Below are 13,596 nucleotides of genomic sequence, written 5' to 3'. Positions count from 1 at the left end.
AAAAAAGCTTTCATTGCACTCAAAGCACTTTAGGCTGCGGGTACCGGTTGGCGTCGTAAGACCTCAAAGCGAGCACTAGGGATGCAGTTGCTGCTGTAAAATTTTCGAAGTGAGACATACCCACCGGCATCGGCGTTCCCGCAGGGAGCTATAAGACAACGCTTTATAAACATGAGCGTATGCAAGCGGCTTGGGTACACATCATGAGATCAAAAGATCGTGCAACCCCAAGTCTGACAACGACGGCGAGTGAACATGAAGCTTTCTCGTAAAGGATCTTTGGTTGTCGTCTGAGTTTGACTCCCAGATGGTTTAGACATTGACCCGTTGAGCTTTGACCTTGACTCGCAGGCTGTTTGGACTTTGGATTGCGGGGTCTTCGACTATGACCTTTCTCAATTTTATTTCCAGCGAAGAAAGCTTCGCGCTCAACCATTCTCGTCTTTAGATGGAAGGGTGCATGATTTTTCCTTCTAATTTTCCATGTCCATGCACCCTCTCCAATTCCAAACTGCTTCAATCTGTTGCAATGAGGCAATGGGATAGACGGCGGCTTCATAACGCGAGCGACCCAATTTCGATTCCGACCAGGGGAAGCGTTTTTCTTCTTGAGGTGCTTTCACCTCTATCTTCACCTTCACAACAAGTTGGCTTTCCTGCAGTGGTTATTTTGGTGCGCACGGACACCACTCTGCCTTAATAAATGAATCAATCGATGTCTTACAGCGCAAACATTAGGTGTGCTGATCGTAACGAATGCTTGCCCGCACCCTTAAAGAGCTGCTTAGTTGAAGCCCACCAAAGTGTTCCACATAGGAGTAGTTTAAATACCGAGAACTTGTAATCGGCACTGCTTTATTAGCGGGAATGCCTGCGCTTCGACGCGATATTTTATGCTTGGCGCAGCAAAACGTCTATTGAGAGCTGTTATGAAACATTCGACGCACAACGAGTAATGCACAACGAACTATTTCGACGCACAACGAGAACAATGATCTATTTTCTTCGCCACCACAAGGTGGAATAATATGTTTGGTATAATCGACCAGATTCAGGGGAAGTCCCCAAGGTGAAGTCAGTTTCTCCGTAGGGAAATTTGACATTCACCAAAATCACGGCCGTTCGGCTGCAAAGGAAAGCTGTACACCTTTGTGAGAAAATTCGCAGTTAAAAATTCGTCCTAGACCAGAAGTCACACCCGGCACCACCAACTAGAAGGCTAGCCCAACTAGAAGGATAGCCGTTTGTAGCGCGAGAGCGAACTGATCAACTCTATGTGAGGTACAGGTAATAATGTACCAGATTTAGGGGATTCCTCGTAATCTGGCGTTCATCTTTGGGAAACTGCCATAAAATGACGAGTACACCAACAAACTTAGACACGCCTGCCTAATTTATTTTCGGGTCCACATCTTCCGCGCTGTTCTCATTGTCTTAAGCTCCAAGATTACTCAACCGCAAAGGGGGAATGCTCAAGTCGGAATCTATCACCCGGCCGTTTTATCACCAACATTGGTTACTTTTATCTTGCTTTCGAGGGCCGATCTTGACGCAGAGCTCTCAAGACAAGCTACGATTGGTGGTGGTGGTGCCAAAAGAGATGGCTCATACCCACTCAGGGGGATTGGCCAGGAAAGGGGCGCTCACAGAGAGAAATTACAAAGTAATTAAAGAAAGACATTTAAGGAGGTAAATAAAATATTAGGGAAATATATACAGAAAAAAAAAACTGCTCAAACATGAGACGTAGCATCAGGAAGTGTTGAAAACAACATAAAATAAAATAAAAAAAAAATAAAGGAAAGAAAACATGAAAAGTACGTAGAGAAATAAAACAAGAAGGGAAGCTGGCGAAGGAGAGGCAGTGGGCGGGAAGGCACTGATAGTAGCGATCATACACGCAGGGATCTTTTTGAGGGAAGCCCGGCATGGCCTGGGGCTAGCACGGGAGACGGCCAGATTCCGAAATGAACAAGTGCACGGCGGAGCAAAGATCTGCGCGGCTAAAACCCAGTGCCTTCGCCCCGAACGATAAGATCAGAGGAACAGACAGTGGGAAGGCCAATTTGTTAAAGCTGTTTTCCAAGTATCTTTTTCGTATGGAGGAGTACCGTCGGCAGGAGAGGAAAAAATGTTCAGCTGTTTCTAATTCGTTACAAAATGCACAGAGTGGTGAAGGGGCCAGATTGCAGCGATACAAGTAATAATTTAAGTTTGGGACACCACACCGAAAGCTGGTGAGGGTAACTTCACAAGCTCGTGACTGACTAATCCGGCACTTCCATGAGTGCCTAAGGTGCTCGAGGTCATAACTTGCGTACGCATATTCCTCCATGCTTTGTAGCAGGCCTAATCTTCGAAAGCGTGCCGAGGTGACAAAATTTATGGGTGGTAGAACCTCCATCACTGGGCCATCCACTGCAATGCCCGCCAGAGTGTCGGCCGCTTCGTTGAGCCAGATACCTGCGTGTCCAGGCACCCATACCAAACGAAGTTTTTGTAAAGACGGAGGCAGTAAATACCCAAGGGCCCGACGTAGGGGAGAAGACTTTGAGCACGATAGGGCAGTGCAAACAGAAAGAGAATCTGTAAGCACAATTGCGTGATTTGTATCCGAATGTAGCTTTCTAAGGGCCAGAACAATCGCTAGATATTCAGCATGAAAAGATGTAGTGAAGTCAGGCAATCGGAGGGAAAACGCCCAATCCAAACCGGGAGAAAAAATTCCCACTCCTGCCTTCTCATTCCGCACAGAGGCGTCGGTTGCAATGATTACATGGGAGGGGAAACCGGTAAGGTGATCTTGCAAAAGGCCCGTTAAAAGGCTCAATGGGAGTAATTTAGCATTCGTGGGAAAAATTTCATCAAAGGCTATCTCTAAAGATGATACTGAATGATTAGGAACAGGGACAGACAAAAGGGCCACATGTAAGGGGTCTAGTAAAGACTGTACAACTATAACCTGCGGGCGTTTGAATCGGGGCCATGGACTGCTGAAAAACAGCGAAGGCCATGTTACGAAGGCAGTTTGCGGTCTAGATATGGGAGACGCCATTACCCTTATGAATGCGTCAACAGTGAGGACATGCATGCGGAAACGTAAAGGGGGAATTCTGGCTTCCATATACAAAACGTTGATCGGTACATATCGGGGAAGACCCAGGCATAGTCTTAGGGCTTGACGTTCCAGCATTACTAGCGGCCGAAGTTTGTGCTGAGGGCTTCCTGAAAAAAGCACACATCCAAATTCTAGGATTGGCCGGACGTACATTCGGTAGATCATTAATAAAGTGTCACGGCGCATACCAAATCTCTTATTACTTAATCTTCTCAAAACAGAGACAGACCGTGCTCCTTTGGTAGAAATATAATCAATGTGTGGGCGCCAATCCAGATTGTACTCATATATTATTCCCAGGTATTTTAAAGAATCGACCTGGGGAATGTTTTGTTGGCGGTAGCTGAGAGAAAAGGAGACTGGGCCCCCAGCCGGAAATACAAGGAGAGCACTTTTTTGCACATTTAGGGTGAAGCAGAGGCCATCCAGCCAAATCTCTAAGGCGCATAAATAGGCCTGCAGGCGTACGTACAACGTGTGGATGTCCTTTCCTGACGCGAAAAAAGCAATGTCGTCAGCGTAAACGTACACCTGAATGTCTGGACTTATAGGAACAGAGCTCATCAAAATATTAAAAAGCACGGGAGACAAAACAGAGCCCTGGGGAACACCTCGGGTTTGAGAGTATACTGGAGAGGAGAGGCCCTGCTGAGAACAAAAGAATTTTCTACCTGACAGAAAATTACCGATCCATGATATGATATAGTTTGGGAAAGGAAAACGCTTAAGTGCGTTAAAAAGAATTCTATACTCAACACTGTCATAAGCTTTAGCGACATCCAAGGTAACTAGCACTGCAACTTCTTTTCGTGAGCGTGCCAATTGAATGCGGCTCTCCAGATCAATATGAGCAGACCATATAGAACAGCCCTGCCTGAAACCTACCTGCTTGGGGCTCAAGATGTTTTCGCATTCTAAGATATTTTCAATTCTACTGAGCAGAATTCGTTCTACCAATTTTACTACATTGGAAGTGAGGGATATAGGCCTAATGTTATCTACGATTGCTTTGCAAGAGGAAGCAAACCTATCGCCTTTCTTCTTCTTCCATTCAGGCATTGCCGCGTGCTCCGCAGAAAACCCGATTGGCCAGGTGCAATTATTTAGTCTTGTCTTCATGCTGCATCCCTTCGAGTCTCTTGTGAGGTCCGTAAAATATTACAAATTCTCCTGTATGGCATGCATACCCTCTTCAACACACCCTCAAAAGCAGCGTAGCAAGGCGGTTTGTTCCAACCGATAAGTGTCCCGCTATTTTATCATCCGCTGTCCTGTCCGCGTGGCCCAATGGATAAGGCGTCTGATTCCGGATCAGAAGATTGCAGGTTCGAGTCCTGCCGTGGACGGTTCGTTTTTTATTTTTCTTGCAGCAAACAAGCGCTGCGAATGCTTCTGTTTACGGTTGCTTGTATTTCTACAATTTTGCGATCCAATGATTACTAATTCGAGCACGCCCGGCTGGATGCAGCCACCCCACGACATAGGCTATCAGCAAACATGCCCGGCAGACCTCTTAAAACCTGCTTCTAGTCCCCGGCGTTCCCATTTGTGCCTTTTTTAAGCCCGAACGTTTTTTTTTTAAATTCACGACATGCTGTGTGTACACGCGGGCCTCCATTAGACAAGCCTGGCATTCACCAGCCACCGATAACAAGCGTTCGTAACAGTGATTGTGACCTAATCTTCACTTCTAGCTGCGCACGATGGGGCGCCTTCTGTGTCATTTATATCTCAGAGCCAGTGAGCGAAGCATAAAAAGAAAAACCAAAACATCTGTATCTTGGCAACCGTTACCGGTTAAATAGGCTACCGGATGAGGTGGTCGGAAGCGTACATATGACTATTTATTTAAATTTAAGGATGCTGCGCTTGTGTAACAGCCTGTAAAAAACCAATCTAAGGGTACAAATAAAATGTCTAGGGATATGTTCATGTGACGACAAGTTTGGCAAAATTAGGAAGACACTGACCTCTTTTGAAGGGGGTTTCCTTTAATACTTGAAGCTTTATTTCGCTTTTACGCCACGTTTTGAGGGGGCTGCTGCGGTTCATGCCTTCGGGCCTGCTGAGCCGCGGGATTTTATCTCACACAAGGTACGCTAGCTGACCTCCAGCTATAGCTCCTGCCTGTCCTAGTAAGCAGTTGGCTAGTGGTGGGAGGTGACGGAGGGGGGGGGGGGGCGCATCTGGCGAAGTTACACGACATGACACTGGCCTCTTGGACCCACGCCCGACGGTTCGGCCAAATAAGCGACTTGCGAGAAAGGAGGGCCGCCTAAGGAAGTCGCAGTTCCTGCGGTGTACTGCGTTCTCAGAACTAGTAGCTTTTCCCCAGGGATTGAGAAACGTTGGACACTTCTTCTTACATTTCGTATTTCTCGACGCCCTCACCAAGGTTCCGGCAAAATCAGCCGCTGCGGCCATCAAAATAGCAATAACAAATGCTACATGCCAGTTCCTTTAAACCCAGGTTATTCACAATGCAGGTTTTGCATTACTTCGATTGCCACAAATGCGACGGAGTAGCTTGTAGCGACATCGTCGTCATCGTATTTATCAGCGCCATCATCATCATTAGCAGTGATCTAACGGCAGCGTCAGCTGCGCCACGCGCATAGGACCGATAAAACGCGACTCAGCAGCTGGGCGGTGCCTCGTCGTGGCCGCTCCTCGAAGTTCTGGCCGGGCCGACGATTAAATAATTCTGCGAAGCCGCATCCACACTAACCGAGTCAGCTTCCTACAAAGTGGTGACCAGCGACCAGCAGCGAGCGCCCAGCTGCTGAGTCGCGTTCCATGTGTCTTAGGCGCGTGGCACAGCTGACGCTGCCTTGCGATCACCGCCGATGATGATGATGGCACTAATAAATATGATGACGATGATGTCGCTACAAGCTGATTCGTCACTGCAAGAGGGGATAGCGAGTACTTCGCGACTTCAGTACGCGAGGCTCTTGGAAACTACACGGTATTGATGGTATCAGCAGGACGAAATCATTATTTTTACCTTTATTGAAACATTTTACAACACAAACCATCGACGGTAGCACTTTCACGACCGCAATTTTTAAACACCACGTAGATGTTCCCGTAGACACATTTGTGGCTATTCGCTTGAAGGGTAAGTAGCTTTTTCATGGTAACAACAGCACGGAAAATCCACTGTAATAGAGTGGCGCGTGTTGTCTTTACTACTTTCTTCGAGGGATTTCATGGAGGATGCGCAAATGACCTTTTGCCCGTAGACACACCCCCGGCGAAACACCCCTCGAAGCGCATCGCGCGATTCGCCGGGCCCGCTGTTGGCGCCTGCGGGCGCCCACAGCGGGCGCCTCAGCCGCTGCGGCCGAGGCAGCCAACCACCCACGAAGCCTCCCATGCGTGCGGCGCTAAGTCGTTTCGGGCAACGTGACTCGTCTCGCGCCAGGCGAAGAGGAACGGTGCGTTCGCCCGGCCTGCTTCTGTGAGCTTTGCGCGGAGCCGAACGGCTTTGAGACGTGGTCGGCAATACGGCTAAATATAAGGTTAACCAAGCGAAACCAAGACTCAACCAGACTAAGCCGAGCTTTTGCTTTGCATATCCAAGGCTATCCGAGCTAAGCCGCAGCCATTTTTCTCCACTCTCCTGATTGATAATCAACCACTCTCTTAGTGCGGCGCTTCTGTACGTAATGGTGTTGTGCCACACACGAAAAGTTCACGACACTTGGCACGGAATACTTCTAGTGCTAGACAGGCCGTTACTTTACCAGAATGTGCTTTTTACATTTGTGGGGCGCACCTGTTCTTTTCCCATGCGCTCCCGTGACTTCTCTTTGGCGAACGATAGATGGAGCATGTCGGCAAAATTTTGTACTGATCCGTGGTTACAAGATCAACCGAGCAACAAACAACAAAATAGTGCGTGGCTGCGCCGGGGCTTCCTTCGGACCGTAGCCAGCCTCGCAAAGAAAACGGTCGAAGCGCGGCTCGCTACCGGCTTCTACCAACGCGTCGAGCCTACGCCATCTCTATGGCTCTCCCAAATCCGGTTCACCCTATGTATGCATTGCACAACGGGTGGTGATAATCGAGGGAGGAATGGGAATGACGCCGACGAAATGCGGATGCTGGTGGACAAGTGATGGAGTGACAGACAGCCAATGTCACTGCAAAAGCAAGCACATGGGACCGTTGATACGGTTGAACTCTAACCCCAGTGGAATGGTGTACGAGGGTTGTGAGAATGAATGAATAAATAAAATCTTTATTGAGAACGAAAGGTGCTGTTTTGAGTGCTCCCTCCCGGTGGAGGGATCCCCATTCAGGGATGTCCTGGCTTCTCCTTGCTGCACGAGCCCTTTTCAGCAGCTAATGCTGGAACGTAGGGTCCTCGCTGGTCAAACGCGAGGTCCACCGTTGCTGTATGAAGGGGTTGGAAATTAATTGTAGGTTCGGTGTTCTCTGGCACTCACACCCTTGACATTATTGGTACCGGGTGCTGGGAAGTAGTTTCATGAGACATGATAGTCTTTTGGATAAATGACATGAAGGAAGATGCGGTGCGCTTTGTGCTAGTTTCTAGAAACGCCGTCTTGCGGACTTGAAACATCGGTGCAAGGTATCTGCATCAGTCCTTGCATTAAGTTCGCGAGGGACAGCAACGACATACTCAGACATTTCTGAGGGCGCATAGATGTATCTTCGGTTCATGTGTACAGCGACGCTGTTAATTACTTAGTTTCCACATGTCGTGAACGTGAACAAAATCGGGTATAACGAAATAATTCATCTCTAGGGCTAGTGTTATGTGTAGCCTTTTTTGACGGGCTCTTTCGGGTGAAGTTTCGGCCGGAATTTTTTCGTCCGGACACAGGCAACTCGAAGGGCTTGCGTAGCGAAGTGTGTGCCGGTGTCTTTCTCATCTAAGCGCGCGCACATCACCTGTTGCCCCTTTATCGTTCACGGGAGGGGGTAAACGGACGTCAGAGAGCACGCGTCGCCAGGCTTCATGCGCTGACCAATGACACCACCCCGTGTTGGTGGCATATTTCAACGTGGACGTCTCACTGCCCGATGCCACCTGATTGCTGTTCTAGAGGGTCGAATGCTTTGGGTTCGTGTGTTACACAGACAGTAATATGCCTGCGACGTGGGACAGAAACGGACAGCCCCATATTCCACCGCTAGGATGAAACTCCAGTACTTCCAAGTTTCGTTCCGCTAATTACCCAGAAAGTATGTTCATTCGCAAATTACAAGCAAACATGTGTTTTTTCGGGCTCTCCTTGGATTGCGGAAAGCTTCGAGACATTCTTCTTCACAAAGTAGAAAAACACTGATATTTTTCATACCATCAGTTGCGGTCGGGTGATGGCGTATTTTTCCACTCTTCACGTATATAAAGCATTCGACTTAATAACAGGATATGTGGGCCCGCACGGTTATTGACTCGACATTTTAATTCAAAAAGCATCAGCTGCTCGTCGATCAGAACAGCCGCCAGCCAGCGTCAGCCGTAGCAGCGAAAGTGCTGCTAAACTGGTAACCGAGTAAATCTGATAAAAGTAATGTAAGTGGGTGGAAAAGAAAATTAGAAAGTGCTGTGAATTGCTGTGATTTGAACCTCTGGGATGGGATTCGAGCATGATCCCCTGATGCCAGTTTGGCGCATTAGTTTTCGTAGAATGAAGGTGGGCTATATGAATGCTTAATGGCCTTCCACTTGGAAACGTCGATAATCGGTACGCACAGCTCGACGTACAGTGAGTTTGAAGTACCGTATTTACCCGATTCTAACGCGCCCCCGATTCTAACACGCACATGATTTTCCTGGCAAAAAAACCCCGAAAAATCTTGCACCTGTGATTGTAACGCGCACGGGACTTTGTGACCGAGACAAAGGCATACAGAGAAACGGGCGATTTATTTCCCGAAGTAATCTCACTCGTCTCACTCCTCGTCGCTCTCAGCTGACCACAACATCTCGGCCTCGGTGCCTTCAAGCACGTTCGCGATGCCACACTTCTGAACGAACGTTCAACCATGGTCTATGGGATCATGGCCCACGCCTCGCACGCCCATCCCGAGAGCTTCTCCAGAGGTGCATGCTTCAGCCGACCGCTCGTTTTGAACGCGTGGGAGCCGCTGCTGCCATTGCTGTTATCAAGCGCGCAAGTGAAACGATTTGACGATTTGTGTAAACGCCGATAGAAAAGCCTAGGCGCCTAGACTTGCTGGGTCTGAAAAATCGTTGCTAAAATCTTTGGCGCCATCTTGAGATGGCGATGGGTGGGAAGAAATCTCCGCTGTTTCGGCAGTTTTGTTTTTGTATCCGAGTCTAACGCGCATGCGACTTTTCGGCCTATTTTTTCGGGAAAAAAGTGCGCGTTAGAATCGGGTAAATACGGTAACTTGAAGATCTTTACCCTCAACGTTAAGGTAACCTCAAGCTAAAGCTGGCCATAGACCCGACAACATACGCAGTAAAGTGGACTGGTTGGGATGCGCCAGTGGTTGCAACCTGTTCATGCGCTTGCAGCACATTCACTTCGGAAATCATAAAAAGTGCTTGGGGGAGCTTCAAGAAAGAAGCGGGTGTTGCTAGACAATGCCTGAGGGTGCGCAGTGGCTGCGACGTATTCGACAGCACGTCAAGAAAGTTTTCCTAGGCAATAGTCTCCTGTGAGCCAAAGCGCTTTGCGTGGCGCTACGTGTCATACCGCTAAGGAGTCCTATAAATTAGCAGAATCGGCGACCTCAACTTTGGCTGTAAAAAACCTAGCCGTGCACGCAACAAAACCCCCATTGAAGAAAGCGAGTGGACGTACGCGGCAATACTAGCCAAGAAGCGGGAAGGGAATTTCATCATCGTACTGCGTGAATTTTACCTTCATGATAACCGCCCAAGTGACTACAGTTGCATGCGGCTAACATAAAAACATTTAAAAATGACCCCTAGAAAAATTCAGCCCTGAAACCTGAAAATATGCCCCGCAGTAAAAGTCGGAAATTTCATACGCGCACCAGTGAAATTTAGCCGTGTTAAATTAGAATTCATTGCTTTCGCATTCACAACTAACAAGAATACATCACATGTTGCAGGGTAGGGTATAGCATTTCAGGTGTAAGCGATGGGTACCCATGCATAAAACACTGGGGAATGGCGGCACGTGGTCCTCAGGGTCGCCAAACCCTAAAAACAAGCTTTTTAGATATGTATTCTTATGAGTTCTCACGTATTCAAATCATTAGTTCTTATGTATCAGGCTCCGGAAGAGCTGCGTAGAGCGGGAGCCGAAAAAAACTAGCAACAACAAAACGAAATTTTGATGCCACCATGCAAGACCTAAAAAATGCTTGGCGAAAAGATCGCGACTACAACTAGGTAATTAGGCCACCAAGATTTCTTCAGAACAATATTACGTTCACGCAATAAATTAGGAATTCATTAGGCGACATACATATAATACAGTATTTTCCCTTTTTTCGTTATCTTTGCGCTTGTTCTTGGCGCACTGATTGGTAAATAATCTATAATACAATTACTTTTCTACCTTCATCTAAATTACGTGTCGTTTTAACAAAGGAATGGTATAATTCATGCCTACAAAAGATTTTCCCTATGACGGAATAGTTGTTTTGAACGTATGCGGTAGTGTGAGATATCTCTTCTCATGGCAGCAGATTGGGGGGGGGGGGTTCATAGTTTACGACGTGTTGAAAAAGTTGAAACAATAATTAACACCAGTTCACAAATGTCAAAGGCACTCAATGAGCCAAAGTTTACTTAAAAATCTAAAGCATGGGTTCGTTTCGAAATACACAAATCTTTTTTTTTTTTACCATTTGAAAGTTACTTTCACTTGCATGTGAATAGAAACCTTATTAAAGGGAGCAGCCTATCTTCCGTGTATTGCTTCAAGTTTTCCCATTTCATCAATCTGACGCGCTCTCTAAAAAAGATTGTGGCACTTGCTAACATAACACTAACCAGTTACATGTCACAGTATATACTAGGTATTTAGTGATTTTACTACATCTCAGTGCACAGCCTAGTACAAGGCTACACGCGACATTGTTGATCGGCTGAGGAGGCAGCATGACATAGACACATTCAACGCGCACATATCTCACTTATACAAGAAATAAATTGAGCAGGAAAACCGACCGGAGGCACAAAGAGAGCGAATATAACTTAATTAGTACCCTAGAAATACATTTTCTCTTGCTTTTTATAGCCAGCAGCGGAAAGTCCTGTGATAGAGTCAGCGGGCTTTTGGCAAAATTCAAATATTTTAGAGATAATTTATTTATAATTATGCATTTTATTCGGAGCATAGCGATATCAGCACGTAGATTCGCAAAACGTTTTATTTTGGATCTTGAGTGGGAAAAGGCCTGTTGCGATTATGTTCAATATTTCATCGAATTCCGTTACTGTCAGTGAATGTTCAATTCAACAAGAAACAGTTCCTAAGTGCCTGGTCTAGACTAGAAACAATAGGTGGGGGGCTGCACTGTGGTTTTGGTGAAGGAAAAAGGAAAGCAAAAGCACTGGGGATATTTTGAGCTCGGCGGGGAGCTCATCTGCGTACAACCTAGTGCAGGGAAAGGGAAGTAGAGTGGGAGTGACAGGATAAAGCTGAGAGAGACCGAGAGAGACACAGAGAGAGAGAGAGCGAGACAGACAGACAGAGAGAGAAATGTATAAAAAGAGGTGTCAGTCCCAGAAAGCTGTCAGTCCGGGCACATGAGTCAGTCACTGCACTCCGGGCTACAGCCGCTGCGTGAGGCCGGTCGTCTGCAGGTAATAGAGCAGACTGGCGAAGATTTCCCGTTGGGTTGCCCCAAGCCCATTCGGAAACATAGGGTACTCCATGACGGCACTGGGAAGGCCTGGACGCTGGTGCGCTCGTTGGAGCTCTGCTCTCGGCCCCGCGTGGTGGGAGCAGAAGCAGAGTACGTGCTCCAGCATCTCTGGTTCCGGACAGTCCACACATGTAGGGGAGCCCTGGTGCCCGTGTCGATGCAGGCGCTCAGCAACATTGCAGCAGTCGAGCCGCATGCGGAGAAGCAGACCGCGGGCGTCCCTTGTGATGCGTGCCGGAAACGGTCTCGGTGCCGCGCCACTCACGATCCCAGGGTCGGGGTGCATCGTCTGCACCTTGCGGGCCAGGGCGGTGCCGGCCTCGTCGAAGGTGGTGACCTCTTGGGTAACCGGGGTGCCCTCCTGGTGGGCCTCCCTGGCTCGGGCGTCGGTGTCCTCGTTGCTCCGGATGCCACTGTGGCCCGGCAGCCAGTGGAGTGACAGGTCGCAGCCTCGGGAGGCCACAGTGCGGAGCTTGCCTGCAGAGGAGTGCTCCGGGTAGCCGCTGCGGTTGGTGGGCGGGAAGGCCGCGTGCAGCCGGAGCAGGGAAGTCCTGGATTCCGTGAAGATGACCACCCCGAGGTGGTTCTGGTGTCCCTAATGGGGAGGAGGTCAGCGGCCAGGTGCATCGCTGCCAGCTCCACCGTGTGGAGGAAGTGGCGAAGGGCAGGCGGCAGCTCCAACTCGCTCCCAGCTCAAGCACTATGCACGCAGCTGCCCCCTCGCACGTGCTGTGCTTCACGGAGCCATCCGTAAAGAGATGCAGGTAGCTGCTCAGCTCGTCCTGCAGCATGGGCAGCCGTCTCGTAGCGGATGGCCTGGGTGGTGTGTTCCGGTAGTTGCGGACCCCGCGGTGTGTCGCGGTGATCTGCAGGTTCTCCCCGGTGTCTGGTGGTGGCAGCTACAGGCGGGGTAGGTTCAGCATCGCGATGCCCTCCTCGACATTATTGAGCAGCGCTCCCAAGTGCCAGTTGGGTCGGCTACGGCACCACTGCAGGAGTGCAGCATCATCGCGTGCAGTCAGCAGGCGCTGGATGTGCCGCAGCCCCGTCTGCAAGGCACGCATCTTCATGGGCCCGGTGCCCGCCTTGGTTTAAGTGCCCGCCACCGGGGACGTGGAGGGGAGGCCCAGGCAGAGGCGGATGGCGCGGCGCTGCTCGATCTCCAGCTCCTGCCAGCGTCGAGTTCTCAGGTAGGCGAGCGGAAGCGTGTACCACGCCGTGGAACACGCGCTGCGCCACTTGGTGTGAGCCGCCATTGCCTTGAGCCAGAAGGTGCCGAACCCCTTAAAGCACCCGTACGTGACGTGCCCGGAGGGCCTTGACAGCTGACAGCCATGTACGTCGGCAGTCAATGAGCAGCCCCAAGTACTTCACGGTCTGCCGCCAGGGAAGAGACCGTTCGTTTACTGTGATGGGCGGTGTTGCCAGTCGAGCCGTGCATCCTCCCGGGTGTAGCAGAAGGGCCTGCGTTTTGGCCCCCGAGAGCTGAAGGCCACATCTCTTGAGAAAACTGCGACTGCTCCCATAGCCTCCTGGAGACGCGTCTTGACTGTGGGGCAGTCTGCAGTGGGGCCATGGATTCACAGTGCCCCGTCGTCAGCGTATACCGTCAGCCCCATTGGGTGTTG

At 49.3% G+C, this 13,596-nt stretch overlaps 1 non-coding gene across 1 annotated transcript; it reads left to right on the top strand.

Annotated features, from left to right (window-relative positions):
• Positions 1 to 4,391: 4,391 nt before the first annotated feature.
• Trnar-ccg (transfer RNA arginine (anticodon CCG)) lies at positions 4,392 to 4,464 on the top strand. Its single transcript has one exon. It is a non-coding gene; the product is annotated as a tRNA-Arg (tRNA).
• Positions 4,465 to 13,596: the final 9,132 nt, after the last annotated feature.

This window comes from Haemaphysalis longicornis, unplaced genomic scaffold (assembly GCF_048455015.1).
Source record: "Haemaphysalis longicornis isolate Haplotype H1 unplaced genomic scaffold, Haemaphysalis longicornis Haplotype H1 scaffold_3, whole genome shotgun sequence".
Lineage (NCBI taxonomy): Eukaryota > Metazoa > Arthropoda > Arachnida > Ixodida > Ixodidae > Haemaphysalis > Haemaphysalis longicornis.
The sequence above is the reverse complement of the archived record's forward strand: the minus strand, read 5'-3'. Positions and strand labels throughout refer to the sequence as shown.